This window comes from Hyperolius riggenbachi, chromosome 2, assembly GCF_040937935.1.
Source record: "Hyperolius riggenbachi isolate aHypRig1 chromosome 2, aHypRig1.pri, whole genome shotgun sequence".
Classification (NCBI taxonomy): Eukaryota; Metazoa; Chordata; class Amphibia; order Anura; family Hyperoliidae; genus Hyperolius; species Hyperolius riggenbachi.
The window spans coordinates 147,413,372-147,431,575 of record NC_090647.1 but is presented as its reverse complement, the minus strand read 5'-3'; the positions used below and the strand labels follow the sequence as shown (position 1 = coordinate 147,431,575).

At 62.2% G+C, this 18,204-nt stretch overlaps 58 non-coding genes and 32 pseudogenes across 58 annotated transcripts; all 90 read left to right on the top strand.

The window, feature by feature from the left end:
* The first annotated feature begins 56 nt into the window (after positions 1-56).
* Positions 57-175, top strand: LOC137554732 (5S ribosomal RNA). Its single transcript, XR_011027478.1, has one exon. It is a non-coding gene; the product is annotated as a 5S ribosomal RNA (ribosomal RNA).
* An 83-nt stretch (positions 176-258) lies between these two features.
* Positions 259-377, top strand: LOC137554731 (5S ribosomal RNA). Its single transcript, XR_011027477.1, has one exon. It is a non-coding gene; the product is annotated as a 5S ribosomal RNA (ribosomal RNA).
* An 83-nt stretch (positions 378-460) lies between these two features.
* On the top strand, positions 461-579 carry LOC137556915 (5S ribosomal RNA; annotated as a pseudogene).
* Positions 580-662: 83 nt separating this feature from the next.
* Positions 663-781, top strand: LOC137548703 (5S ribosomal RNA; annotated as a pseudogene).
* An 83-nt stretch (positions 782-864) lies between these two features.
* Positions 865-983, top strand: LOC137549327 (5S ribosomal RNA; annotated as a pseudogene).
* An 83-nt stretch (positions 984-1,066) lies between these two features.
* LOC137556716 (5S ribosomal RNA) lies at positions 1,067-1,185 on the top strand. Its single transcript, XR_011029355.1, has one exon. It is a non-coding gene; the product is annotated as a 5S ribosomal RNA (ribosomal RNA).
* An 83-nt stretch (positions 1,186-1,268) lies between these two features.
* Positions 1,269-1,387, top strand: LOC137554729 (5S ribosomal RNA). The gene has a single exon (XR_011027475.1). It is a non-coding gene; the product is annotated as a 5S ribosomal RNA (ribosomal RNA).
* An 83-nt stretch (positions 1,388-1,470) lies between these two features.
* Positions 1,471-1,589, top strand: LOC137557591 (5S ribosomal RNA). The gene has a single exon (XR_011029596.1). It is a non-coding gene; the product is annotated as a 5S ribosomal RNA (ribosomal RNA).
* Positions 1,590-1,672: 83 nt separating this feature from the next.
* Positions 1,673-1,791, top strand: LOC137554728 (5S ribosomal RNA). Its single transcript, XR_011027474.1, has one exon. It is a non-coding gene; the product is annotated as a 5S ribosomal RNA (ribosomal RNA).
* Positions 1,792-1,874: 83 nt separating this feature from the next.
* Positions 1,875-1,993, top strand: LOC137557579 (5S ribosomal RNA). The gene has a single exon (XR_011029594.1). It is a non-coding gene; the product is annotated as a 5S ribosomal RNA (ribosomal RNA).
* Positions 1,994-2,076: 83 nt separating this feature from the next.
* On the top strand, positions 2,077-2,195 carry LOC137554727 (5S ribosomal RNA). The gene has a single exon (XR_011027473.1). It is a non-coding gene; the product is annotated as a 5S ribosomal RNA (ribosomal RNA).
* Positions 2,196-2,278: 83 nt separating this feature from the next.
* On the top strand, positions 2,279-2,397 carry LOC137557567 (5S ribosomal RNA). Its single transcript, XR_011029592.1, has one exon. It is a non-coding gene; the product is annotated as a 5S ribosomal RNA (ribosomal RNA).
* Positions 2,398-2,480: 83 nt separating this feature from the next.
* Positions 2,481-2,599, top strand: LOC137557514 (5S ribosomal RNA; annotated as a pseudogene).
* Positions 2,600-2,682: 83 nt separating this feature from the next.
* On the top strand, positions 2,683-2,801 carry LOC137554726 (5S ribosomal RNA). Its single transcript, XR_011027472.1, has one exon. It is a non-coding gene; the product is annotated as a 5S ribosomal RNA (ribosomal RNA).
* An 83-nt stretch (positions 2,802-2,884) lies between these two features.
* Positions 2,885-3,003, top strand: LOC137557555 (5S ribosomal RNA). The gene has a single exon (XR_011029589.1). It is a non-coding gene; the product is annotated as a 5S ribosomal RNA (ribosomal RNA).
* Positions 3,004-3,086: 83 nt separating this feature from the next.
* LOC137557544 (5S ribosomal RNA) lies at positions 3,087-3,205 on the top strand. The gene has a single exon (XR_011029588.1). It is a non-coding gene; the product is annotated as a 5S ribosomal RNA (ribosomal RNA).
* An 83-nt stretch (positions 3,206-3,288) lies between these two features.
* Positions 3,289-3,407, top strand: LOC137554725 (5S ribosomal RNA). Its single transcript, XR_011027471.1, has one exon. It is a non-coding gene; the product is annotated as a 5S ribosomal RNA (ribosomal RNA).
* An 83-nt stretch (positions 3,408-3,490) lies between these two features.
* On the top strand, positions 3,491-3,609 carry LOC137557532 (5S ribosomal RNA). Its single transcript, XR_011029586.1, has one exon. It is a non-coding gene; the product is annotated as a 5S ribosomal RNA (ribosomal RNA).
* An 83-nt stretch (positions 3,610-3,692) lies between these two features.
* On the top strand, positions 3,693-3,811 carry LOC137554724 (5S ribosomal RNA). The gene has a single exon (XR_011027470.1). It is a non-coding gene; the product is annotated as a 5S ribosomal RNA (ribosomal RNA).
* An 83-nt stretch (positions 3,812-3,894) lies between these two features.
* On the top strand, positions 3,895-4,013 carry LOC137554723 (5S ribosomal RNA). Its single transcript, XR_011027469.1, has one exon. It is a non-coding gene; the product is annotated as a 5S ribosomal RNA (ribosomal RNA).
* Positions 4,014-4,096: 83 nt separating this feature from the next.
* LOC137556755 (5S ribosomal RNA) lies at positions 4,097-4,215 on the top strand. Its single transcript, XR_011029394.1, has one exon. It is a non-coding gene; the product is annotated as a 5S ribosomal RNA (ribosomal RNA).
* An 83-nt stretch (positions 4,216-4,298) lies between these two features.
* On the top strand, positions 4,299-4,417 carry LOC137554722 (5S ribosomal RNA). The gene has a single exon (XR_011027468.1). It is a non-coding gene; the product is annotated as a 5S ribosomal RNA (ribosomal RNA).
* An 83-nt stretch (positions 4,418-4,500) lies between these two features.
* On the top strand, positions 4,501-4,619 carry LOC137551772 (5S ribosomal RNA). The gene has a single exon (XR_011027060.1). It is a non-coding gene; the product is annotated as a 5S ribosomal RNA (ribosomal RNA).
* An 83-nt stretch (positions 4,620-4,702) lies between these two features.
* Positions 4,703-4,821, top strand: LOC137554721 (5S ribosomal RNA). The gene has a single exon (XR_011027467.1). It is a non-coding gene; the product is annotated as a 5S ribosomal RNA (ribosomal RNA).
* Positions 4,822-4,904: 83 nt separating this feature from the next.
* LOC137551008 (5S ribosomal RNA) lies at positions 4,905-5,023 on the top strand (annotated as a pseudogene).
* Positions 5,024-5,106: 83 nt separating this feature from the next.
* Positions 5,107-5,225, top strand: LOC137556661 (5S ribosomal RNA). Its single transcript, XR_011029302.1, has one exon. It is a non-coding gene; the product is annotated as a 5S ribosomal RNA (ribosomal RNA).
* An 83-nt stretch (positions 5,226-5,308) lies between these two features.
* On the top strand, positions 5,309-5,427 carry LOC137558245 (5S ribosomal RNA; annotated as a pseudogene).
* An 83-nt stretch (positions 5,428-5,510) lies between these two features.
* LOC137554720 (5S ribosomal RNA) lies at positions 5,511-5,629 on the top strand. Its single transcript, XR_011027466.1, has one exon. It is a non-coding gene; the product is annotated as a 5S ribosomal RNA (ribosomal RNA).
* Positions 5,630-5,712: 83 nt separating this feature from the next.
* On the top strand, positions 5,713-5,831 carry LOC137557520 (5S ribosomal RNA). Its single transcript, XR_011029584.1, has one exon. It is a non-coding gene; the product is annotated as a 5S ribosomal RNA (ribosomal RNA).
* Positions 5,832-5,914: 83 nt separating this feature from the next.
* Positions 5,915-6,033, top strand: LOC137557542 (5S ribosomal RNA; annotated as a pseudogene).
* Positions 6,034-6,116: 83 nt separating this feature from the next.
* Positions 6,117-6,235, top strand: LOC137557508 (5S ribosomal RNA). The gene has a single exon (XR_011029582.1). It is a non-coding gene; the product is annotated as a 5S ribosomal RNA (ribosomal RNA).
* An 83-nt stretch (positions 6,236-6,318) lies between these two features.
* LOC137554718 (5S ribosomal RNA) lies at positions 6,319-6,437 on the top strand. The gene has a single exon (XR_011027464.1). It is a non-coding gene; the product is annotated as a 5S ribosomal RNA (ribosomal RNA).
* A 72-nt stretch (positions 6,438-6,509) lies between these two features.
* On the top strand, positions 6,510-6,628 carry LOC137557063 (5S ribosomal RNA; annotated as a pseudogene).
* An 83-nt stretch (positions 6,629-6,711) lies between these two features.
* LOC137557223 (5S ribosomal RNA) lies at positions 6,712-6,830 on the top strand (annotated as a pseudogene).
* Positions 6,831-6,913: 83 nt separating this feature from the next.
* On the top strand, positions 6,914-7,032 carry LOC137554717 (5S ribosomal RNA). Its single transcript, XR_011027463.1, has one exon. It is a non-coding gene; the product is annotated as a 5S ribosomal RNA (ribosomal RNA).
* Positions 7,033-7,115: 83 nt separating this feature from the next.
* On the top strand, positions 7,116-7,234 carry LOC137554716 (5S ribosomal RNA). The gene has a single exon (XR_011027462.1). It is a non-coding gene; the product is annotated as a 5S ribosomal RNA (ribosomal RNA).
* An 83-nt stretch (positions 7,235-7,317) lies between these two features.
* LOC137554715 (5S ribosomal RNA) lies at positions 7,318-7,436 on the top strand. Its single transcript, XR_011027461.1, has one exon. It is a non-coding gene; the product is annotated as a 5S ribosomal RNA (ribosomal RNA).
* A 72-nt stretch (positions 7,437-7,508) lies between these two features.
* On the top strand, positions 7,509-7,627 carry LOC137557062 (5S ribosomal RNA; annotated as a pseudogene).
* An 83-nt stretch (positions 7,628-7,710) lies between these two features.
* Positions 7,711-7,829, top strand: LOC137557494 (5S ribosomal RNA). Its single transcript, XR_011029579.1, has one exon. It is a non-coding gene; the product is annotated as a 5S ribosomal RNA (ribosomal RNA).
* Positions 7,830-7,912: 83 nt separating this feature from the next.
* On the top strand, positions 7,913-8,031 carry LOC137554714 (5S ribosomal RNA). The gene has a single exon (XR_011027460.1). It is a non-coding gene; the product is annotated as a 5S ribosomal RNA (ribosomal RNA).
* An 83-nt stretch (positions 8,032-8,114) lies between these two features.
* Positions 8,115-8,233, top strand: LOC137557224 (5S ribosomal RNA; annotated as a pseudogene).
* Positions 8,234-8,316: 83 nt separating this feature from the next.
* LOC137554712 (5S ribosomal RNA) lies at positions 8,317-8,435 on the top strand. The gene has a single exon (XR_011027459.1). It is a non-coding gene; the product is annotated as a 5S ribosomal RNA (ribosomal RNA).
* An 83-nt stretch (positions 8,436-8,518) lies between these two features.
* LOC137552242 (5S ribosomal RNA) lies at positions 8,519-8,637 on the top strand (annotated as a pseudogene).
* Positions 8,638-8,720: 83 nt separating this feature from the next.
* LOC137556660 (5S ribosomal RNA) lies at positions 8,721-8,839 on the top strand. The gene has a single exon (XR_011029301.1). It is a non-coding gene; the product is annotated as a 5S ribosomal RNA (ribosomal RNA).
* An 83-nt stretch (positions 8,840-8,922) lies between these two features.
* Positions 8,923-9,041, top strand: LOC137558122 (5S ribosomal RNA; annotated as a pseudogene).
* An 83-nt stretch (positions 9,042-9,124) lies between these two features.
* LOC137558280 (5S ribosomal RNA) lies at positions 9,125-9,243 on the top strand (annotated as a pseudogene).
* Positions 9,244-9,326: 83 nt separating this feature from the next.
* Positions 9,327-9,445, top strand: LOC137557483 (5S ribosomal RNA). The gene has a single exon (XR_011029576.1). It is a non-coding gene; the product is annotated as a 5S ribosomal RNA (ribosomal RNA).
* Positions 9,446-9,528: 83 nt separating this feature from the next.
* LOC137554711 (5S ribosomal RNA) lies at positions 9,529-9,647 on the top strand. Its single transcript, XR_011027458.1, has one exon. It is a non-coding gene; the product is annotated as a 5S ribosomal RNA (ribosomal RNA).
* An 83-nt stretch (positions 9,648-9,730) lies between these two features.
* LOC137557472 (5S ribosomal RNA) lies at positions 9,731-9,849 on the top strand. Its single transcript, XR_011029573.1, has one exon. It is a non-coding gene; the product is annotated as a 5S ribosomal RNA (ribosomal RNA).
* Positions 9,850-9,932: 83 nt separating this feature from the next.
* Positions 9,933-10,051, top strand: LOC137558940 (5S ribosomal RNA; annotated as a pseudogene).
* An 83-nt stretch (positions 10,052-10,134) lies between these two features.
* Positions 10,135-10,253, top strand: LOC137558888 (5S ribosomal RNA; annotated as a pseudogene).
* An 83-nt stretch (positions 10,254-10,336) lies between these two features.
* On the top strand, positions 10,337-10,455 carry LOC137554710 (5S ribosomal RNA). Its single transcript, XR_011027457.1, has one exon. It is a non-coding gene; the product is annotated as a 5S ribosomal RNA (ribosomal RNA).
* An 83-nt stretch (positions 10,456-10,538) lies between these two features.
* Positions 10,539-10,657, top strand: LOC137548375 (5S ribosomal RNA; annotated as a pseudogene).
* Positions 10,658-10,740: 83 nt separating this feature from the next.
* LOC137557460 (5S ribosomal RNA) lies at positions 10,741-10,859 on the top strand. The gene has a single exon (XR_011029572.1). It is a non-coding gene; the product is annotated as a 5S ribosomal RNA (ribosomal RNA).
* An 83-nt stretch (positions 10,860-10,942) lies between these two features.
* On the top strand, positions 10,943-11,061 carry LOC137550079 (5S ribosomal RNA). The gene has a single exon (XR_011026883.1). It is a non-coding gene; the product is annotated as a 5S ribosomal RNA (ribosomal RNA).
* Positions 11,062-11,144: 83 nt separating this feature from the next.
* LOC137557625 (5S ribosomal RNA) lies at positions 11,145-11,263 on the top strand (annotated as a pseudogene).
* Positions 11,264-11,346: 83 nt separating this feature from the next.
* Positions 11,347-11,465, top strand: LOC137548273 (5S ribosomal RNA; annotated as a pseudogene).
* An 83-nt stretch (positions 11,466-11,548) lies between these two features.
* On the top strand, positions 11,549-11,667 carry LOC137557447 (5S ribosomal RNA). Its single transcript, XR_011029571.1, has one exon. It is a non-coding gene; the product is annotated as a 5S ribosomal RNA (ribosomal RNA).
* Positions 11,668-11,750: 83 nt separating this feature from the next.
* On the top strand, positions 11,751-11,869 carry LOC137548811 (5S ribosomal RNA; annotated as a pseudogene).
* Positions 11,870-11,952: 83 nt separating this feature from the next.
* On the top strand, positions 11,953-12,071 carry LOC137548968 (5S ribosomal RNA; annotated as a pseudogene).
* An 83-nt stretch (positions 12,072-12,154) lies between these two features.
* LOC137554709 (5S ribosomal RNA) lies at positions 12,155-12,273 on the top strand. The gene has a single exon (XR_011027456.1). It is a non-coding gene; the product is annotated as a 5S ribosomal RNA (ribosomal RNA).
* Positions 12,274-12,356: 83 nt separating this feature from the next.
* LOC137557435 (5S ribosomal RNA) lies at positions 12,357-12,475 on the top strand. The gene has a single exon (XR_011029570.1). It is a non-coding gene; the product is annotated as a 5S ribosomal RNA (ribosomal RNA).
* An 83-nt stretch (positions 12,476-12,558) lies between these two features.
* Positions 12,559-12,677, top strand: LOC137548701 (5S ribosomal RNA; annotated as a pseudogene).
* Positions 12,678-12,760: 83 nt separating this feature from the next.
* LOC137557423 (5S ribosomal RNA) lies at positions 12,761-12,879 on the top strand. The gene has a single exon (XR_011029568.1). It is a non-coding gene; the product is annotated as a 5S ribosomal RNA (ribosomal RNA).
* An 83-nt stretch (positions 12,880-12,962) lies between these two features.
* Positions 12,963-13,081, top strand: LOC137547994 (5S ribosomal RNA; annotated as a pseudogene).
* Positions 13,082-13,164: 83 nt separating this feature from the next.
* On the top strand, positions 13,165-13,283 carry LOC137548739 (5S ribosomal RNA; annotated as a pseudogene).
* An 83-nt stretch (positions 13,284-13,366) lies between these two features.
* On the top strand, positions 13,367-13,485 carry LOC137558244 (5S ribosomal RNA; annotated as a pseudogene).
* An 83-nt stretch (positions 13,486-13,568) lies between these two features.
* On the top strand, positions 13,569-13,687 carry LOC137554708 (5S ribosomal RNA). Its single transcript, XR_011027455.1, has one exon. It is a non-coding gene; the product is annotated as a 5S ribosomal RNA (ribosomal RNA).
* An 83-nt stretch (positions 13,688-13,770) lies between these two features.
* Positions 13,771-13,889, top strand: LOC137557411 (5S ribosomal RNA). Its single transcript, XR_011029566.1, has one exon. It is a non-coding gene; the product is annotated as a 5S ribosomal RNA (ribosomal RNA).
* Positions 13,890-13,972: 83 nt separating this feature from the next.
* LOC137558539 (5S ribosomal RNA) lies at positions 13,973-14,091 on the top strand (annotated as a pseudogene).
* Positions 14,092-14,174: 83 nt separating this feature from the next.
* Positions 14,175-14,293, top strand: LOC137557400 (5S ribosomal RNA). Its single transcript, XR_011029565.1, has one exon. It is a non-coding gene; the product is annotated as a 5S ribosomal RNA (ribosomal RNA).
* An 83-nt stretch (positions 14,294-14,376) lies between these two features.
* On the top strand, positions 14,377-14,495 carry LOC137554706 (5S ribosomal RNA). Its single transcript, XR_011027453.1, has one exon. It is a non-coding gene; the product is annotated as a 5S ribosomal RNA (ribosomal RNA).
* An 83-nt stretch (positions 14,496-14,578) lies between these two features.
* LOC137557061 (5S ribosomal RNA) lies at positions 14,579-14,697 on the top strand (annotated as a pseudogene).
* Positions 14,698-14,780: 83 nt separating this feature from the next.
* LOC137557389 (5S ribosomal RNA) lies at positions 14,781-14,899 on the top strand. Its single transcript, XR_011029562.1, has one exon. It is a non-coding gene; the product is annotated as a 5S ribosomal RNA (ribosomal RNA).
* Positions 14,900-14,982: 83 nt separating this feature from the next.
* On the top strand, positions 14,983-15,101 carry LOC137554705 (5S ribosomal RNA). Its single transcript, XR_011027452.1, has one exon. It is a non-coding gene; the product is annotated as a 5S ribosomal RNA (ribosomal RNA).
* Positions 15,102-15,184: 83 nt separating this feature from the next.
* On the top strand, positions 15,185-15,303 carry LOC137557174 (5S ribosomal RNA; annotated as a pseudogene).
* An 83-nt stretch (positions 15,304-15,386) lies between these two features.
* Positions 15,387-15,505, top strand: LOC137557067 (5S ribosomal RNA; annotated as a pseudogene).
* An 83-nt stretch (positions 15,506-15,588) lies between these two features.
* LOC137557376 (5S ribosomal RNA) lies at positions 15,589-15,707 on the top strand. Its single transcript, XR_011029559.1, has one exon. It is a non-coding gene; the product is annotated as a 5S ribosomal RNA (ribosomal RNA).
* An 83-nt stretch (positions 15,708-15,790) lies between these two features.
* LOC137557364 (5S ribosomal RNA) lies at positions 15,791-15,909 on the top strand. The gene has a single exon (XR_011029558.1). It is a non-coding gene; the product is annotated as a 5S ribosomal RNA (ribosomal RNA).
* An 83-nt stretch (positions 15,910-15,992) lies between these two features.
* On the top strand, positions 15,993-16,111 carry LOC137556786 (5S ribosomal RNA). The gene has a single exon (XR_011029425.1). It is a non-coding gene; the product is annotated as a 5S ribosomal RNA (ribosomal RNA).
* An 83-nt stretch (positions 16,112-16,194) lies between these two features.
* On the top strand, positions 16,195-16,313 carry LOC137557352 (5S ribosomal RNA). Its single transcript, XR_011029557.1, has one exon. It is a non-coding gene; the product is annotated as a 5S ribosomal RNA (ribosomal RNA).
* An 83-nt stretch (positions 16,314-16,396) lies between these two features.
* LOC137547933 (5S ribosomal RNA) lies at positions 16,397-16,515 on the top strand (annotated as a pseudogene).
* An 83-nt stretch (positions 16,516-16,598) lies between these two features.
* LOC137549656 (5S ribosomal RNA) lies at positions 16,599-16,717 on the top strand (annotated as a pseudogene).
* Positions 16,718-16,800: 83 nt separating this feature from the next.
* LOC137554704 (5S ribosomal RNA) lies at positions 16,801-16,919 on the top strand. The gene has a single exon (XR_011027451.1). It is a non-coding gene; the product is annotated as a 5S ribosomal RNA (ribosomal RNA).
* Positions 16,920-17,002: 83 nt separating this feature from the next.
* Positions 17,003-17,121, top strand: LOC137551653 (5S ribosomal RNA). Its single transcript, XR_011027045.1, has one exon. It is a non-coding gene; the product is annotated as a 5S ribosomal RNA (ribosomal RNA).
* Positions 17,122-17,204: 83 nt separating this feature from the next.
* LOC137556867 (5S ribosomal RNA) lies at positions 17,205-17,323 on the top strand (annotated as a pseudogene).
* Positions 17,324-17,406: 83 nt separating this feature from the next.
* Positions 17,407-17,525, top strand: LOC137554703 (5S ribosomal RNA). Its single transcript, XR_011027450.1, has one exon. It is a non-coding gene; the product is annotated as a 5S ribosomal RNA (ribosomal RNA).
* An 83-nt stretch (positions 17,526-17,608) lies between these two features.
* Positions 17,609-17,727, top strand: LOC137554702 (5S ribosomal RNA). Its single transcript, XR_011027449.1, has one exon. It is a non-coding gene; the product is annotated as a 5S ribosomal RNA (ribosomal RNA).
* Positions 17,728-17,810: 83 nt separating this feature from the next.
* On the top strand, positions 17,811-17,929 carry LOC137557340 (5S ribosomal RNA). The gene has a single exon (XR_011029555.1). It is a non-coding gene; the product is annotated as a 5S ribosomal RNA (ribosomal RNA).
* An 83-nt stretch (positions 17,930-18,012) lies between these two features.
* LOC137557329 (5S ribosomal RNA) lies at positions 18,013-18,131 on the top strand. The gene has a single exon (XR_011029554.1). It is a non-coding gene; the product is annotated as a 5S ribosomal RNA (ribosomal RNA).
* The last annotated feature ends 73 nt before the right edge of the window (positions 18,132-18,204 follow it).

Here is an 18,204-nt window from a genome sequence, read left to right as displayed (position 1 = left end):
ATGAGCACGCGTGGGAAGCCTCACCTTCAAGGCGCCGGAACGGCGCCCTGGAGGTTGCCTGCGGCCACACTAAGCCGAAAGCGCCCGCTCTCGTCAGATCGCGGAAGCTAAGCGGCTTCAGGCCTGGTTAGTAGCTGCATGGGAGACCGGCTGTGAACCCCAGGTGCTGCAGGCGTTGTTTTGGGTTTGAGGCCCAATGGCTATGAGCACGCGTGGGAAGCCTCACCTTCAAGGCGCCGGAACGGCGCCTTGGAAGTTGCCTGCGGCCACACTAAGCCGAAAGCGCCCGCTCTCGTCAGATCGCGGAAGCTAAGCGGCTTCAGGCCTGGTTAGTAGCTGCATGGGAGACCGGCTGTGAACCCCAGGTGCTGCAGGCGTTGTTTTGGGTTTGAGGCCCAATGGCTATGAGCACGCGTGGGAAGCCTCACCTTCAAGGCGCCGGAACGGCGCCTTGGAGGTTGCCTGCGGCCACACTAAGCCGAAAGCGCCCGCTCTCGTCAGATCGCGGAAGCTAAGCGGCTTCAGGCCTGGTTAGTAGCTGCATGGGAGACCGGCAGTGAACCCCAGGTGCTGCAGGCATTGTTTTGGGTTTGAGGCCCAATGGCTATGAGCACGCGTGGGAAGCCTCACCTTCAAGGCGCCGGAACGGCGCCCTGGAGGTTGCCTGCGGCCACACTAAGCCGAAGGCGCCCGCTCTCGTCAGATCGCGGAAGCTAAGCGGCTTCAGGCCTGCTTAGTAGCTGCATGGGAGACCGGCTGTGAACCCCAGGTGCTGCAGGCGTTGTTTTGGGTTTGAGGCCCAATGGCTATGAGCACGCGTGGGAAGCCTCACCTTCAAGGCGCCGGAACGGCGCCTTGGAGGTTGCCTGCGGCCACACTAAGCCGAAAGCGCCCGCTCTCGTCAAATCGCGGGAGCTAAGCGGCTTCAGGCCTGGTTAGTAGCTGCATGGGAGACCGGCTGTGAACCCCAGGTGCTGCAGGCATTGTTTTGGGTTTGAGGCCCAATGGCTATGAGCACGCGTGGGAAGCCTCACCTTCAAGGCGCCGGAACGGCGCCCTGGAGGTTGCTTGCGGCCACACTAAGCCGAAAGCGCCCGCTCTCGTCAGATCGCGGAAGCTAAGCGGCTTCAGGCCTGGTTAGTAGCTGCATGGGAGACCGGCTGTGAACCCCAGGTGCTGCAGGCATTGTTTTGGGTTTGAGGCCCAATGGCTATGAGCACGCGTGGGAAGCCTCACCTTCAAGGCGCCGGAACGGCGCCCTGGATGTTGCCTGCGGCCACACTAAGCCGAAAGCGCCCGCTCTCGTCAGATCGCGGAAGCTAAGCGGCTTCAGGCCTGGTTAGTAGCTGCATGGGAGACCGGCTGTGAACCCCAGGTGCTGCAGGCGTTGTTTTGGGTTTGAGGCCCAATGGCTATGAGCACGCGTGGGAAGCCTCACCTTCAAGGCGCCGGAACGGCGCCTTGGAGGTTGCCTGCGGCCACACTAAGCCGAAAGCGCCCGCTCTCGTCAGATCGCGGAAGCTAAGCGGCTTCAGGCCTGGTTAGTAGCTGCATGGGAGACCGGCTGTGAACCCCAGGTGCTGCAGGCATTGTTTTGGGTTTGAGGCCCAATGGCTATGAGCACGCGTGGGAAGCCTCACCTTCAAGGCGCCGGAACGGCGCCCTGGAGGTTGCCTGCGGCCACACTAAGCCGAAAGCGCCCGCTCTCGTCAGATCGCGGAAGCTAAGCGGCTTCAGGCCTGGTTAGTAGCTGCATGGGAGACCGGCTGTGAACCCCAGGTGCTGCAGGCGTTGTTTTGGGTTTGAGGCCCAATGGCTATGAGCACGCGTGGGAAGCCTCACCTTCAAGGCGCCGGAACGGCGCCTTGGAGGTTGCCTGCGGCCACACTAAGCCGAAAGCGCCCGCTCTCGTCAGATCGCGGAAGCTAAGCGGCTTCAGGCCTGGTTAGTAGCTGCATGGGAGACCGGCTGTGAACCCCAGGTGCTGCAGGCATTGTTTTGGGTTTGAGGCCCAATGGCTATGAGCACGCGTGGGAAGCCTCACCTTCAAGGCGCCGGAACGGCGCCCTGGAGGTTGCCTGCGGCCACACTAAGCCGAAAGCGCCCGCTCTCGTCAGATCGCGGAAGCTAAGCGGCTTCAGGCCTGGTTAGTAGCTGCATGGGAGACCGGCTGTGAACCCCAGGTGCTGCAGGCGTTGTTTTGGGTTTGAGGCCCAATGGCTATGAGCACGCGTGGGAAGCCTCACCTTCAAGGCGCCGGAACGGCGCCTTGGAGGTTGCCTGCGGCCACACTAAGCCGAAAGCGCCCGCTCTCGTCAGATCGCGGAAGCTAAGCGGCTTCAGGCCTGGTTAGTAGCTGCATGGGAGACCGGCTGTGAACCCCAGGTGCTGCAGGCATTGTTTTGGGTTTGAGGCCCAATGGCTATGAGCACGCGTGGGAAGCCTCACCTTCAAGGCGCCGGAACGGCGCCCTGGAGGTTGCCTGCGGCCACACTAAGCCGAAAGCGCCCGCTCTCGTCAGATCGCGGAAGCTAAGCGGCTTCAGGCCTGGTTAGTAGCTGCATGGGAGACCGGCTGTAAACCCCAGGTGCTGCAGGCGTTGTTTTGGGTTTGAGGCCCAATGGCTATGAGCACGCGTGGGAAGCCTCACCTTCAAGGCGCCGGAACGGCGCCCTGGAGGTTGCCTGCGGCCACACTAAGCCGAAAGCGCCCGCTCTCGTCAGATCGCGGAAGCTAAGCGGCTTCAGGCCTGGTTAGTAGCTGCATGGGAGACCGGCTGTGAACCCCAGGTGCTGCAGGCGTTGTTTTGGGTTTGAGGCCCAATGGCTATGAGCACGCGTGGGAAGCCTCACCTTCAAGGCGCCGGAACGGCGCCTTGGAGGTTGCCTGCGGCCACACTAAGCCGAAAGCGCCCGCTCTCGTCAGATCGCGGAAGCTAAGCGGCTTCAGGCCTGGTTAGTAGCTGCATGGGAGACCGGCTGTGAACCCCAGGTGCTGCAGGCATTGTTTTGGGTTTGAGGCCCAATGGCTATGAGCACGCGTGGGAAGCCTCACCTTCAAGGCGCCGGAACGGCGCCTTGGAGGTTGCCTGCGGCCACACTAAGCCGAAAGCGCCCGCTCTCGTCAGATCGCGGAAGCTAAGCGGCTTCAGGCCTGGTTAGTAGCTGCATGGGAGACCGGCTGTGAACCCCAGGTGCTGCAGGCATTGTTTTGGGTTTGAGGCCCAATGGCTATGAGCACGCGTGGGAAGCCTCACCTTCAAGGCGCCGGAACGGCGCCCTGGAGGTTGCCTGCGGCCACACTAAGCCGAAAGCGCCCGCTCTCGTCAGATCGCGGAAGCTAAGCGGCTTCAGGCCTGGTTAGTAGCTGCATGGGAGACCGGCTGTGAACCCCAGGTGCTGCAGGCGTTGTTTTGGGTTTGAGGCCCAATGGCTGTGAGCACGCGTGGGAAGCCTCACCTTCAAGGCGCCGGAACGGCGCCTTGGAGGTTGCCTGCGGCCACACTAAGCCGAAAGCGCCCGCTCTCGTCAGATCGCGGAAGCTAAGCGGCTTCAGGCCTGGTTAGTAGCTGCATGGGAGACCGGCTGTGAACCCCAGGTGCTGCAGGCATTGTTTTGGGTTTGAGGCCCAATGGCTATGAGCACGCGTGGGAAGCCTCACCTTCAAGGCGCCGGAACGGCGCCCTGGAGGTTGCCTGCGGCCACACTAAGCCGAAAGCGCCCGCTCTCGTCAGATCGCGGAAGCTAAGCGGCTTCAGGCCTGGTTAGTAGCTGCATGGGAGACCGGCTGTGAACCCCAGGTGCTGCAGGCGTTGTTTTGGGTTTGAGGCCCAATGGCTGTGAGCACGCGTGGGAAGCCTCACCTTCAAGGCGCCGGAACGGCGCCTTGGAGGTTGCCTGCGGCCACACTAAGCCGAAAGCGCCCGCTCTCGTCAGATCGCGGAAGCTAAGCGGCTTCAGGCCTGGTTAGTAGCTGCATGGGAGACCGGCTGTGAACCCCAGGTGCTGCAGGCGTTGTTTTGGGTTTGAGGCCCAATGGCTATGAGCACGCGTGGGAAGCCTCACCTTCAAGGCGCCGGAACGGCGCCTCGGAGGTTGCCTGCGGCCACACTAAGCTGAAAGCGCCCGCTCTCGTCAGATCGCGGAAGCTAAGCGGCTTCAGGCCTGGTTAGTAGCTGCATGGGAGACCGGCTGTGAACCCCAGGTGCTGCAGGCATTGTTTTGGGTTTGAGGCCCAATGGCTATGAGCACGCGTGGGAAGCCTCACCTTCAAGGCGCCGGAACGGCGCCCTGGAGGTTGCCTGCGGCCACACTAAGCCGAAAGCGCCCGCTCTCGTCAGATCGCGGAAGCTAAGCGGCTTCAGGCCTGGTTAGTAGCTGCATGGGAGACCGGCTGTGAACCCCAGGTGCTGCAGGCGTTGTTTTGGGTTTGAGGCCCAATGGCTATGAGCACGCGTGGGAAGCCTCACCTTCAAGGCGCCGGAACGGCGCCTTGGAGGTTGCCTGCGGCCACACTAAGCCGAAAGCGCCCGCTCTCATCAGATCGCGGAAGCTAAGCGGCTTCAGGCCTGGTTAGTAGCTGCGTGGGAGACCGGCTGTGAACCCCAGGTGCTGCAGGCATTGTTTTGGGTTTGAGGCCCAATGGCTATGAGCACGCGTGGGAAGCCTCACCTTCAAGGCGCCGGAACGGCGCCCTGGAGGTTGCCTGCGGCCACACTAAGCCGAAAGCGCCCGCTCTCGTCAGATCGCGGAAGCTAAGCGGCTTCAGGCCTGGTTAGTAGCTGCATGGGAGACCGGCTGTGAACCCCAGGTGCTGCAGGCGTTGTTTTGGGTTTGAGGCCCAATGGCTATGAGCACGCGTGGGAAGCCTCACCTTCAAGGCGCCGGAACGGCACCTTGGAGGTTGCCTGCGGCCACACCAAGCCGAAAGCGCCCGCTCTCGTCAGATCGAGGAAGCTAAGCGGCTTCAGGCCTGGTTAGTAGCTGCATGGGAGACCGGCTGTGAACCCCAGGTGCTGCAGGCGTTGTTTTGGGTTTGAGGCCCAATGGCTATGAGCACGCGTGGAAAGCCTCACCTTCAAGGCGCCGGAACGGCGCCCTTGAGGTTGCCTGCGGCCACACTAAGCCGAAAACGCCCGCTCTCGTCAGATCGCGGAAGCTAAGCGGCTTCAGGCCTGGTTAGTAGCTGCATGGGAGACCGGCTGTGAACCCCAGGTGCTGCAGGCGTTGTTTTGGGTTTGAGGCCCAATGGCTATGAGCACGCGTGGGAAGCCTCACCTTCAAGGCGCCGGAACGGCGCCCTGGAGGTTGCCTGCGGCCACACTAAGCCAAAAGCGCCCGCTCTCGTCAGATCGCGGAAGCTAAGCGGCTTCAGGCCTGGTTAGTAGCTGCATGGGAGACCGGCTGTGAACCCCAGGTGCTGCAGGCATTGTTTTGGGTTTGAGGCCCAATGGCTATGAGCACGCGTGGGAAGCCTCACCTTCAAGGCGCCGGAACGGCGCCCTGGAGGTTGCCTGCGGCCACACTAAGCCGAAAGCGCCCGCTCTCGTCAGATCGCGGAAGCTAAGCGGCTTCAGGCCTGGTTAGTAGCTGCATGGGAGACCGGCTGTGAACCCCAGGTGCTGCAGGCGTTGTTTTGGGTTTGAGGCCCAATGGCTATGAGCACGCGTGGGAAGCCTCACCTTCAAGGCGCCGGAACGGCGCCTTGGAGGTTGCCTGCGGCCACACTAAGCCGAAAGCGCCCGCTCTCGTCAGATCGCGGAAGCTAAGCGGCTTCAGGCCTGGTTAGTAGCTGCATGGGAGACCGGCTGTGAACCCCAGGTGCTGCAGGCATTGTTTTGGGTTTGAGGCCCAATGGCTATGAGCACGCGTGGGAAGCCTCACCTTCAAGGCGCCGGAACGGCGCCCTGGAGGTTGCCTGCGGCCACACTAAGCCGAAAGTGCCCGCTCTCGTCAGATCGCGGAAGCTAAGCGGCTTCAGGCCTGGTTAGTAGCTGCATGGGAGACCGGCTGTGAACCCCAGGTGCTGCAGGCGTTGTTTTGGGTTTGAGGCCCAATGGCTATGAGCACGCGTGGGAAGCCTCACCTTCAAGGCGCCGGAACGGCGCCTTGGAGGTTGCCTGCGGCCACACTAAGCCGAAAGCGCCCGCTCTCGTCAGATCGCGGAAGCTAAGCGGCTTCAGGCCTGGTTAGTAGCTGCATGGGAGACCGGCTGTGAACCCCAGGTGCTGCAGGCATTGTTTTGGGTTTGAGGCCCAATGGCTATGAGCACGCGTGGGAAGCCTCACCTTCAAGGCGCCGGAACCGCACCCTGGAGGTTGCCTGCGGCCACACTAAGCCGAAAGCGCCCGCTCTCGTCAGATCGCGGAAGCTAAGCGGCTTCAGGCCTGGTTAGTAGCTGCATGGGAGACCGGCTGTGAACCCCAGGTGCTGCAGGCGTTGTTTTGGGTTTGAGGCCCAATGGCTATGAGCACGCGTGGGAAGCCTCACCTTCAAGGCGCCCTGGAGGTTGCTTGCGGCCACACTAAGCCGAAAGCGCCCGCTCTCGTCAGATCGCGGAAGCTAAGCGGCTTCAGGCCTGGTTAGTAGCTGCATGGGAGACCGGCTGTGAACCCCAGGTGCTGCAGGCGTTGTTTTGGGTTTGAGGCCCAATGGCTATGAGCACGCGTGGGAAGCCTCACCTTCAAGGCGCCGGAACGGCGCCTTGGAGGTTGCCTGCGGCCACACTAAGCCGAAAGCGCCCGCTCTCGTCAGATCGCGGAAGCTAAGTGGCTTCAGGCCTGGTTAGTAGCTGCATGGGAGACCGGCTGTGAACCCCAGGTGCTGCAGGCATTGTTTTGGGTTTGAGGCCCAATGGCTATGAGCACGCGTGGGAAGCCTCACCTTCAAGGCGCCGGAACGGCACCCTGGAGGTTGCCTGCGGCCACACTAAGCCGAAAGCGCCCGCTCTCGTCAGATCGCGGAAGCTAAGCGGCTTCAGGCCTGGTTAGTAGCTGCATGGGAGACCGGCTGTGAACCCCAGGTGCTGCAGGCGTTGTTTTGGGTTTGAGGCCCAATGGCTATGAGCACGCGTGGGAAGCCTCACCTTCAAGGCGCCGGAACGGCGCCCTGGAGGTTGCCTGCGGCCACACTAAGCCGAAAGCGCCCGCTCTCGTCAGATCGCGGAAGCTAAGCGGCTTCAGGCCTGGTTAGTAGCTGCATGGGAGACCGGCTGTGAACCCCAGGTGCTGCAGGCGTTGTTTTGGGTTTGAGGCCCAATGGCTATGAGCACGCGTGGGAAGCCTCACCTTCAAGGCGCCGGAACGGCGCCCTGGAGGTTGCCTGCGGCCACACTAAGCCGAAAGCGCCCGCTCTCGTCAGATCGCGGAAGCTAAGCGGCTTCAGGCCTGGTTAGTAGCTGCATGGGAGACCGGCTGTGAACCCCAGGTGCTGCAGGCGTTGTTTTGGGTTTGAGGCCCAATGGCTATGAGCACGCGTGGGAAGCCTCACCTTCAAGGCGCCCTGGAGGTTGCTTGCGGCCACACTAAGCCGAAAGCGCCCGCTCTCGTCAGATCGCGGAAGCTAAGCGGCTTCAGGCCTGGTTAGTAGCTGCATGGGAGACCGGCTGTGAACCCCAGGTGCTGCAGGCGTTGTTTTGGGTTTGAGGCCCAATGGCTATGAGCACGCGTGGGAAGCCTCACCTTCAAGGCGCCGGAACGGCGCCTTGGAGGTTGCCTGCGGCCACACTAAGCCGAAAGCGCCCGCTCTCGTCAGATCGCGGAAGCTAAGCGGCTTCAGGCCTGGTTAGTAGCTGCATGGGAGACCGGCTGTGAACCCCAGGTGCTGCAGGCATTGTTTTGGGTTTGAGGCCCAATGGCTATGAGCACGCGTGGGAAGCCTCACCTTCAAGGCGCCGGAACGGCACCCTGGAGGTTGCCTGCGGCCACACTAAGCCGAAAGCGCCCGCTCTCGTCAGATCGCGGAAGCTAAGCGGCTTCAGGCCTGGTTAGTAGCTGCATGGGAGACCGGCTGTGAACCCCAGGTGCTGCAGGCGTTGTTTTGGGTTTGAGGCCCAATGGCTATGAGCACGCGTGGGAAGCCTCACCTTCAAGGCGCCGGAACGGCGCCCTGGAGGTTGCCTGCGGCCACACTAAGCCGAAAGCGCCCGCTCTCGTCAGATCGCGGAAGCTAAGCGGCTTCAGGCCTGGTTAGTAGCTGCATGGGAAACCGGCTGTGAACCCCAGGTGCTGCAGGCGTTGTTTTGGGTTTGAGGCCCAATGGCTATGAGCACGCGTGGGAAGCCTCACCTTCAAGGCGCCGGAACGGCGCCCTGGAGGTTGCCTGCGGCCACACTAAGCCGAAAGCGCCCGCTCTCGTCAGATCGCGGAAGCTAAGCGGCTTCAGGCCTGGTTAGTAGCTGCATGGGAGACCGGCTGTGAACCCCAGGTGCTGCAGGCGTTGTTTTGGGTTTGAGGCCCAATGGCTATGAGCACGCGTGGGAAGCCTCACCTTCAAGGCGCCGGAACGGCACCTTGGAGGTTTCCTGCGGCCACACCAAGCCGAAAGCGCCCGCTCTCGTCAGATCGAGGAAGCTAAGCGGCTTCAGGCCTGGTTAGTAGCTGCATGGGAGACCGGCTGTGAACCCCAGGTGCTGCAGGCGTTGTTTTGGGTTTGAGGCCCAATGGCTATGAGCACGCGTGGAAAGCCTCACCTTCAAGGCGCCGGAACGGCGCCCTTGAGGTTGCCTGCGGCCACACTAAGCCGAAAACGCCCGCTCTCGTCAGATCGCGGAAGCTAAGCGGCTTCAGGCCTGGTTAGTAGCTGCATGGGAGACCGGCTGTGAACCCCAGGTGCTGCAGGCGTTGTTTTGGGTTTGAGGCCCAATGGCTATGAGCACGCGTGGGAAGCCTCACCTTCAAGGCGCCGGAACGGCGCCTTGGAGGTTGCCTGCGGCCACACTAAGCCGAAAGCGCCCGCTCTCGTCAGATTGCGGAAGCTAAGCGGCTTCAGGCCTGGTTAGTAGCTGCATGGGAGACCGGCTGTGAACCCCAGGTGCTGCAGGCATTGTTTTGGGTTTGAGGCCCAATGGCTATGAGCACGCGTGGAAAGCCTCACCTTCAAGGCGCCGGAACGGCGCCTTGGAGGTTGCCTGCGGCCACACCAAGCCGAAAGCGCCCGCTCTCGTCAGATCGCGGAAGCTAAGCGGCTTCAGGCCTGGTTAGTAGCTGCATGGGAGACCGGCTGTGAACCCCAGGTGCTGCAGGCGTTGTTTTGGGTTTGAGGCCCAATGGCTATGAGCACGCGTGGGAAGCCTCAACTTCAAGGCGCCGGAACGGCGCCTTGGAGGTTGCCTGCGGCCACACTAAGCCGAAAGCGCCCGCTCTCGTCAGATCGCGGAAGCTAAGCGGCTTCAGGCCTGGTTAGTAGCTGCATGGGAGACCGGCTGTGAACCCCAGGTGCTGCAGGCATTGTTTTGGGTTTGAGGCCCAATGGCTATGAGCACGCGTGAGAAGCCTCACCTTCAAGGCGCCGGAACGGCGCCCTGGAGGTTGCCTGCGGCCACACTAAGCCGAAAGCGCCCGCTCTCGTCAGATCGCGGAAGCTAAGCGGCTTCAGGCCTGGTTAGTAGCTGCATGGGAGACCGGCTGTGAACCCCAGGTGCTGCAGGCGTTGTTTTGGGTTTGAGGCCCAATGGCTATGAGCACGCGTGGGAAGCCTCACCTTCAAGGCGCCGGAACGGCGCCTTGGAGGTTGCCTGCGGCCACACTAAGCCGAAAGCGCCCGCTCTCGTCAGATCGCGGAAGCTAAGCGGCTTCAGGCCTGGTTAGTAGCTGCATGGGAGACCGGCTGTGAACCCCAGGTGCTGCAGGCATTGTTTTGGGTTTGAGGCCCAATGGCTATGAGCACGCGTGGGAAGCCTCACCTTCAAGGCGCCGGAACGGCGCCCTGGAGGTTGCCTGCGGCCACACTAAGCCAAAAGCGCCCGCTCTCGTCAGATCGCGGAAGCTAAGCGGCTTCAGGCCTGGTTAGTAGCTGCATGGGAGACCGGCTGTGAACCCCAGGTGCTGCAGGCGTTGTTTTGGGTTTGAGGCCCAATGGCTATGAGCACGCGTGGGAAGCCTCACCTTCAAGGCGCCGGAACGGCGCCTTGGAGGTTGCCTGCGGCCACACTAAGCCGAAAGCGCCCGCTCTCGTCAGATCGCGGAAGCTAAGAGGCTTCAGGCCTGGTTAGTAGCTGCATGGGAGACCGGCTGTGAACCCCAGGTGCTGCAGGCATTGTTTTGGGTTTGAGGCCCAATGGCTATGAGCACGCGTGGAAAGCCTCACCTTCAAGGCGCCGGAACGGCGCCCTGGAGGTTGCCTGCGGCCACACTAAGCCGAAAGCGCCCGCTCTCGTCAGATCGCGGAAGCTAAGCGGCTTCAGGCCTGGTTAGTAGCTGCATGGGAGACCGGCTGTGAACCCCAGGTGCTGCAGGCGTTGTTTTGGGTTTGAGGCCCAATGGCTATGAGCACGCGTGGGAAGCCTCACCTTCAAGGCGCCGGAACGGCGCCTTGGAGGTTGCATGCGGCCACACTAAGCCGAAAGCGCCCGCTCTCGTCAGATCGCGAAAGCTAAGCGGCTTCAGGCCTGGTTAGTAGCTGCATGGGAGACCGGCTGTGAACCCCAGGTGCTGCAGGCATTGTTTTGGGTTTGAGGCCCAATGGCTATGAGCACGCGTGGGAAGCCTCACCTTCAAGGCGCCGGAACGGCGCCCTGGAGGTTGCCTGCGGCCACACTAAGCCGAAAGCGCCCGCTCTCGTCAGATCGCGGAAGCTAAGCGGCTTCAGGCCTGGTTAGTAGCTGCATGGGAGACCGGCTGTGAACCCCAGGTGCTGCAGGCATTGTTTTGGGTTTGAGGCCCAATGGCTATGAGCACGCGTGGGAAGCCTCACCTTCAAGGCGCCGAAACGGCGCCCTGGAGGTTGCCTGCGGCCACACTAAGCCGAAAGCGCCCGCTCTCGTCAGATCGCGGAAGCTAAGCGGCTTCAGGCCTGGTTAGTAGCTGCATGGGAGACCGACTGTGAACCCCAGGTGCTGCAGGCGTTGTTTTGGGTTTGAGGCCCAATGGCTATGAGCACGCGTGGGAAGCCTCACCTTCAAGGCGCCGGAACGGCACCTTGGAGGTTGCCTGCGGCCACACCAAGCCGAAAGCGCCCGCTCTCGTCAGATCGCGGAAGCTAAGCGGCTTCAGGCCTGGTTAGTAGCTGCATGGGAGACCGGCTGTGAACCCCAGGTGCTGCAGGCATTGTTTTGGGTTTGAGGCCCAATGGCTATGAGCACGCGTGGGAAGCCTCACCTTCAAGGCGCCGGAACGGCGCCCTGGAGGTTGCTTGCGGCCACACTAAGCCGAAAGCGCCCGCTCTCGTCAGATCACGGAAGCTAAGCGGCTTCAGGCCTGGTTAGTAGCTGCATGGGAGACCGGCTGTGAACCCCAGGTGCTGCAGGCGTTGTTTTGGGTTTGAGGCCCAATGGCTATGAGCACGCGTGGGAAGCCTCACCTTCAAGGCGCCGGAACGGCGCCTTGGAGGTTGCCTGCGGCCACACTAAGCCGAAAGCGCCCGCTCTCGTCAGATCGCGGAAGCTAAGCGGCTTCAGGCCTGGTTAGTAGCTGCATGGGAGACCGGCTGTGAACCCCAGGTGCTGCAGGCATTGTTTTGGGTTTGAGGCCCAATGGCTATGAGCACGCGTGGGAAGCCTCACCTTCAAGGCGCCGGAACGGCGCCTTGGAGGTTGCCTGCGGCCACACCAAGCCGAAAGCGCCCGCTCTCGTCAGATCGTGGAAGCTAAGCGGCTTCAGGCCTGGTTAGTAGCTGCATGGGAGACCGGCTGTGAACCCCAGGTGCTGCAGGCGTTGTTTTGGGTTTGAGGCCCAATGGCTATGAGCACGCGTGGGAAGCCTCACCTTCAAGGCGCCGGAACGGCGCCCTGGAGGTTGCCTGCGGCCACACTAAGCCGAAAGCGCCCGCTCTCGTCAGATCGCGGAAGCTAAGCGGCTTCAGGCCTGGTTAGTAGCTGCATGGGAGACAGGCTGTGAACCCCAGGTGCTGCAGGCGTTGTTTTGGGTTTGAGGCCCAATGGCTATGAGCACGCGTGGGAAGCCTCACCTTCAAGGCGCCGGAACGGCGCCTTGGAGGTTGCCTGCGGCCACACTAAGCCGAAAGCGCCCGCTCTCGTCAGATCGCGGAAGCTAAGCGGCTTCAGGCCTGGTTAGTAGCTGCATGGGAGACCGGCTGTGAACCCCAGGTGCTGCAGGCGTTGTTTTGGGTTTGAGGCCCAATGGCTATGAGCACGCGTGGGAAGCCTCACCTTCAAGGCGCCGGAACGGCGCCTTGGAGGTTGCCTGCGGCCACACTAAGCCGAAAGCGCCCGCTCTCGTCAGATCGCGGAAGCTAAGCGGCTTCAGGCCTGGTTAGTAGCTGCATGGGAGACCGGCTGTGAACCCCAGGTGCTGCAGGCATTGTTTTGGGTTTGAGGCCCAATGGCTATGAGCACGCGTGGGAAGCCTCACCTTCAAGGCGCCGGAACGGCGCCCTGGAGGTTGCCTGCGGCCACACTAAGCCGAAGGCGCCCGCTCTCGTCAGATCGCGGAAGCTAAGCGGCTTCAGGCCTGCTTAGTAGCTGCATGGGAGACCGGCTGTGAACCCCAGGTGCTGCAGGCGTTGTTTTGGGTTTGAGGCCCAATGGCTATGAGCACGCGTGGGAAGCCTCACCTTCAAGGCGCCGGAACGGCGCCTTGGAGGTTGCCTGCGGCCACACTAAGCCGAAAGCGCCCGCTCTCGTCAGATCGCGGAAGCTAAGCGGCTTCAGGCCTGGTTAGTAGCTGCATGGGAGACCGGCTGTGAACCCCAGGTGCTGCAGGCATTGTTTTGGGTTTGAGGCCCAATGGCTATGAGCACGCGTGGGCAGCCTCACCTTCAAGGCGCCGGAACGGCGCCCTGGAGGTTGCTTGCGGCCACACTAAGCCGAAAGCGCCCGCTCTCGTCAGATCGCGGAAGCTAAGCGGCGTCAGGCCTGGTTAGTAGCTGCATGGGAGACCGGCTGTGAACCCCAGGTGCTGCAGGCATTGTTTTGGGTTTGAGGCCCAATGGCTATGAGCACGCGTGGGAAGCCTCACCTTCAAGGCGCCGGAACGGCGCCCTGGATGTTGCCTGCGGCCACACTAAGCCGAAAGCGCCCGCTCTCGTCAGATCGCGGAAGCTAAGCGGCTTCAGGCCTGGTTAGTAGCTGCATGGGAGACCGGCTGTGAACCCCAGGTGCTGAAGGCGTTGTTTTGGGTTTGAGGCCCAATGGCTATGAGCACGCGTGGGAAGCCTCACCTTCAAGGCGCCGGAACGGCGCCCTGGAGGTTGCCTGCGGCCACACTAAGCCAAAAGCGCCCGCTCTCGTCAGATCGCGGAAGCTAAGCGGCTTCAGGCCTGGTTAGTAGCTGCATGGGAGACCGGCTGTGAACCCCAGGTGCTGCAGGCATTGTTTTGGGTTTGAGGCCCAATGGCTATGAGCACGCGTGGGAAGCCTCACCTTCAAGGCGCCGGAACGGCGCCCTGGAGGTTGCCTGCGGCCACACTAAGCCGAAAGCGCCCGCTCTCGTCAGATCGCGGAAGCTAAGCGGCTTCAGGCCTGGTTAGTAGCTGCATGGGAGACCGGCTGTGAACCCCAGGTGCTGCAGGCGTTGTTTTGGGTTTGAGGCCCAATGGCTATGAGCACGCGTGGGAAGCCTCACCTTCAAGGCGCCGGAACGGCGCCTTGGAGGTTGCCTGCGGCCACACTAAGCCGAAAGCGCCCGCTCTCGTCAGATCGCGGAAGCTAAGCGGCTTCAGGCCTGGTTAGTAGCTGCATGGGAGACCGGCTGTGAACCCCAGGTGCTGCAGGCATTGTTTTGGGTTTGAGGCCCAATGGCTATGAGCACGCGTGGGAAGCCTCACCTTCAAGGCGCCGGAACGGCGCCCTGGAGGTTGCCTGCGGCCACACTAAGCCGAAAGCGCCCGCTCTCGTCAGATCGCGGAAGCTAAGCGGCTTCAGGTCTGGTTAGTAGCTGCATGGGAGACCGGCTGTGAACCCCAGGTGCTGCAGGCGTTGTTTTGGGTTTGAGGCCCAATGGCTATGAGCACGCGTGGGAAGCCTCACCTTCAAGGCGCCGGAACGGCGCCTTGGAGGTTGCCTGCGGCCACACTAAGCCGAAAGCGCCCGCTCTCGTCAGATCGCGGAAGCTAAGCGGCTTCAGGCCTGGTTAGTAGCTGCATGGGAGACCGGCTGTGAACCCCAGGTGCTGCAGGCATTGTTTTGGGTTTGAGGCCCAATGGCTATGAGCACGCGTGGGAAGCCTCACCTTCAAGGCGCCGGAACGGCACCCTGGAGGTTGCCTGCGGCCACACTAAGCCGAAAGCGCCCGCTCTCGTCAGATCGCGGAAGCTAAGCGGCTTCAGGCCTGGTTAGTAGCTGCATGGGAGACCGGCTGTGAACCCCAGGTGCTGCAGGCGTTGTTTTGGGTTTGAGGCCCAATGGCTATGAGCACGCGTGGGAAGCCTCACCTTCAAGGCGCCGGAACGGCGCCCTGGAGGTTGCTTGCGGCCACACTAAGCCGAAAGCGCCCGCTCTCGTCAGATCGCGGAAGCTAAGCGGCTTCAGGCCTGGTTAGTAGCTGCATGGGAGACCGGCTGTGAACCCCAGGTGCTGCAGGCGTTGTTTTGGGTTTGAGGCCCAATGGCTATGAGCACGCGTGGGAAGCCTCACCTTCAAGGCGCCGGAACGGCGCCTTGGAGGTTGCCTGCGGCCACACTAAGCCGAAAGCGCCCGCTCTCGTCAGATCGCGGAAGCTAAGCGGCTTCAGGCCTGGTTAGTAGCTGCATGGGAGACCGGCTGTGAACCCCAGGTGCTGCAGGCATTGTTTTGGGTTTGAGGCCCAATGGCTATGAGCACGCGTGGGAAGCCTCACCTTCAAGGCGCCGTAACGGCGCCCTGGAGGTTGCCTGCGGCCACACTAAGCCGAAAGCGCCCGCTCTCGTCAGATCGCGGAAGCTAAGCGGCTTCAGGCCTGGTTAGTAGCTGCATGGGAGACCGGCTGTGAACCCCAGGTGCTGCAGGCGTTGTTTTGGGTTTGAGGCCCAATGGCTATGAGCACGCGTGGGAAGCCTCACCTTCAAGGCGCCGGAACGGCGCCTTGGAGGTTTCCTGCGGCCACACTAAGCCGAAAGCGCCCGCTCTCGTCAGATCGCGGAAGCTAAGCGGCTTCAGGCCTGGTTAGTAGCTGCATGGGAGACCGGCTGTGAACCCCAGGTGCTGCAGGCATTGTTTTGGGTTTGAGGCCCAATGGCTATGAGCACGCGTGGGAAGCCTCACCTTCAAGGCGCCGGAACGGCACCCTGGAGGTTGCCTGCGGCCACACTAAGTCGAAAGCGCCCGCTCTCGTCAGATCGCGGAAGCTAAGCGGCTTCAGGCCTGGTTAGTAGCTGCATGGGAGACCGGCTGTGAACCCCAGGTGCTGCAGGCGTTGTTTTGGGTTTGAGGCCCAATGGCTATGAGCACGCGTGGGAAGCCTCACCTTCAAGGCGCCGGAACGGCGCCTTGGAGGTTGCCTGCGGCCACACTAAGCCGAAAGCGCCCGCTCTCGTCAGATCGCGGAAGCTAAGCGGCTTCAGGCCTGGTTAGTAGCTGCATGGGAGACCGGCTGTGAACCCCAGGTGCTGCAGGCATTGTTTTGGGTTTGAGGCCCAATGGCTATGAGCACGCGTGGGAAGCCTCACCTTCAAGGCGCCGGAACGGCGCCTTGGAGGTTGCCTGCGGCCACACTAAGCCGAAAGCGCCCGCTCTCGTCAGATCGCGGAAGCTAAGCGGCTTCAGGCCTGGTTAGTAGCTGCATGGGAGACCGGCTGTGAACCCCAGGTGCTGCAGGCATTGTTTTGGGTTTGAGGCCCAATGGCTATGAGCACGCGTGGGAAGCCTCACCTTCAAGGCGCCGGAACGGCGCCCTGGAGGTTGCCTGCGGTCACACTAAGCCGAAAGCGCCCGCTCTCGTCAGATCGCGGAAGCTAAGCGGCTTCAGGCCTGGTTAGTAGCTGCATGGGAGACCGGCTGTGAACCCCAGGTGCTGCAGGCGTTGTTTTGGGTTTGAGGCCCAATGGCTGTGAGCACGCGTGGGAAGCCTCACCTTCAAGGCGCCGGAACGGCGCCTTGGAGGTTGCCTGCGGCCACACTAAGCCGAAAGCGCCCGCTCTCGTCAGATCGCGGAAGCTAAGCGGCTTCAGGCCTGGTTAGTAGCTGCATGGGAGACCGGCTGTGAACCCCAGGTGCTGCAGGCATTGTTTTGGGTTTGAGGCCCAATGGCTATGAGCACGCGTGGGAAGCCTCACCTTCAAGGCACCGGAACGGCGCCCTGGAGGTTGCCTGCGGCCACACTAAGCCGAAAGCGCCCGCTCTCGTCAAATCGCGGAAGCTAAGCGGCTTCAGGCCTGGTTAGTAGCTGCATGGGAGACCGGCTGTGAACCCCAGGTGCTGCAGGCGTTGTTTTGGGTTTGAGGCCCAATGGCTATGAGCACGCGTGGGAAGCCTCACCTTCAAGGCGCCGGAACGGCGCCTCGGAGGTTACCTGCGGCCACACTAAGCTGAAAGCGCCCGCTCTTGTCAGATCGCGGAAGCTAAGCGGCTTCAGGCCTGGTTAGTAGCTGCATGGGAGACCGGCTGTGAACCCCAGGTGCTGCAGGCATTGTTTTGGGTTTGAGGCCCAATGGCTATGAGCACGCGTGGGAAGCCTCACCTTCAAGGCGCCGGAACGGCGCCCTGGAGGTTGCCTGCGGCCACACTAAGCCGAAAGCGCCCGCTCTCGTCAGATCGCGGAAGCTAAGCGGCTTCAGGCCTGGTTAGTAGCTGCATGGGAGACCGGCTGTGAACCCCAGGTGCTGCAGGCGTTGTTTTGGGTTTGAGGCCCAATGGCTATGAGCACGCGTGGGAAGCCTCACCTTCAAGGCGCCGGAACGGCGCCTTGGAGGTTGCCTGCGGCCACACTAAGCCGAAAGCGCCCGCTCTCATCAGATCGCGGAAGCTAAGCGGCTTCAGGCCTGGTTAGTAGCTGCGTGGGAGACCGGCTGTGAACCCCAGGTGCTGCAGGCATTGTTTTGGGTTTGAGGCCCAATGGCTATGAGCACGCGTGGGAAGCCTCACCTTCAAGGCGCCGGAACGGCGCCCTGGAGGTTGCCTGCGGCCACACTAAGCCGAAAGCGCTCGCTCTCGTCAGATCGCGGAAGCTAAGCGGCTTCAGGCCTGGTTAGTAGCTGCATGGGAGACCGGCTGTGAACCCCAGGTGCTGCAGGCATTGTTTTGGGTTTGAGGCCCAATGGCTATGAGCACGCGTGGGAAGCCTCACCTTCAAGGCGCCGGAACGGCGCCCTGGAGGTTGCCTGCGGCCACACTAAGCCGAAAGCGCCCGCTCTCGTCAGATCGCGGAAGCTAAGCGGCTTCAGGCCTGGTTAGTAGCTGCATGGGAGACCGGCTGTGAACCCCAGGTGCTGCAGGCGTTGTTTTGGGTTTGAGGCCCAATGGCTATGAGCACGCGTGGGAAGCCTCACCTTCAAGGCGCCGGAACGGCGCCCTGGAGGTTGCCTGCGGCCACACTAAGCCGAAAGCGCCCGCTCTCGTCAGATCGCGGAAGCTAAGCGGCTTCAGGCCTGGTTAGTAGCTGCATGGGAGACCGGCTGTGAACCCCAGGTGCTGCAGGCGTTGTTTTGGGTTTGAGGCCCAATGGCTATGAGCACGCGTGGGAAGCCTCACCTTCAAGGCGCCGGAACGGCGCCTTGGCGGTTGCCTGCGGCCACACTAAGCCGAAAGCGCCCGCTCTCGTCAGATCGCGGAAGCTAAGCGGCTTCAGGCCTGGTTAGTAGCTGCATGGGAGACCGGCTGTGAACCCCAGGTGCTGCAGGCATTGTTTTGGGTTTGAGGCCCAATGGCTATGAGCACGCGTGGGAAGCCTCACCTTCAAGGCGCCGGAACGGCGCCTTGGAGGTTGCCTGCGGCCACACTAAGCCGAAAGCGCCCGCTCTCGTCAGATCGCGGAAGCTAAGCGGCTTCAGGCCTGGTTAGTAGCTGCATGGGAGACCGGCTGTGAACCCCAGGTGCTGCAGGCATTGTTTTGGGTTTGAGGCCCAATGGCTATGAGCACGCGTGGGAAGCCTCACCTTCAAGGCGCCGGAACGGCGC